Source organism: Amblyomma americanum, chromosome 3 (genome assembly GCF_052857255.1).
Source record: "Amblyomma americanum isolate KBUSLIRL-KWMA chromosome 3, ASM5285725v1, whole genome shotgun sequence".
In the NCBI taxonomy this organism is placed as follows: domain Eukaryota; kingdom Metazoa; phylum Arthropoda; class Arachnida; order Ixodida; family Ixodidae; genus Amblyomma; species Amblyomma americanum.
In genome coordinates this window covers 118,258,674-118,259,623 of record NC_135499.1, presented here as the reverse complement: position 1 = coordinate 118,259,623, position 950 = coordinate 118,258,674, and the positions used below count along the sequence as shown (strand labels likewise).

Below are 950 nucleotides of genomic sequence, written 5' to 3'. Positions count from 1 at the left end.
TATAAGAAACAGCGCACCAGAAGGCATACTTTTTGCTGCAACGGCAGTCACAAGAAAATTGTGTGCTGCCTGCGTGTCGTCTGCTAGAGGCTTATCCGACAGCGCGGCCATACGGCGGACGCGCGCTCTATGACAAGCAGGAAAACCCGGCACACTTAGACATGTTCTTCAGGAGGCAGTGGTTTATTAAAGCCCCAAGCCTCCGCCTAGCAGAGTGGCGCAGTGGAAGCGTGCTGGGCCCATAACCCAGAGGTCCGTGGATCGAAACCACGCTCTGCTACGTTTTTTTAATAAACCCATGTCTTTATATACTTTTTTTATTGACATTGAAACGACTTGATTTTGAACCGAGGAGGCCGCGGCGCGGCTAAGCGCCTGTGCATACCACATTAGTGATGAGAGAGAGATGTGGCAGCGTGGCAGAGGCTGCACTGCAACCGCAGCGTTCGTTGGAGTGACCAACCTCTCGCGAACCATTAATTTTACTGTCACCTGCCAGGGTAACAGGGTGGGCGCGCTGCCTATCCTGCGTGCGGAATGCACTCAACGTTGCGGTCTGTAGCGTTACGCCACGCCAAGCCGCGTCTACTTTCCCGAAACACCACAGCTTTTCAGCGGTAGTTAAACCGCAGCTATTTTTTTTTAACTTACTGATAAGACTTGAGGGAAAATACATTATATGCATTCAGGATTTAACAGCTTCGATTTAAAATTATATTGTAGTGGAATTTTCCGGCTATTTCGCTGATAGGGACAATCTGCTTGTGCAAAAAGGCGTAAATTTTTTAGATGAGCATACACTTTTTCGAACATGGCTCAGTTGAGTCTAGTAACATTGGCTCAGGGGCCGGGAACTTCCAGGGCCAGCCAGAGCGTTTGATATTTGCGAAAATCCCTACAGGTCCCATATATTACAATCCGGCGGTCTGCTTCTAATCATTCAGACACAC

General features: G+C 48.8%; 1 non-coding gene across 1 annotated transcript; it reads left to right on the top strand.

The window, feature by feature from the left end:
• The first annotated feature begins 208 nt into the window (after positions 1 to 208).
• TRNAM-CAU (transfer RNA methionine (anticodon CAU)) lies at positions 209 to 280 on the top strand. The gene has a single exon. It is a non-coding gene; the product is annotated as a tRNA-Met (tRNA).
• The last annotated feature ends 670 nt before the right edge of the window (positions 281 to 950 follow it).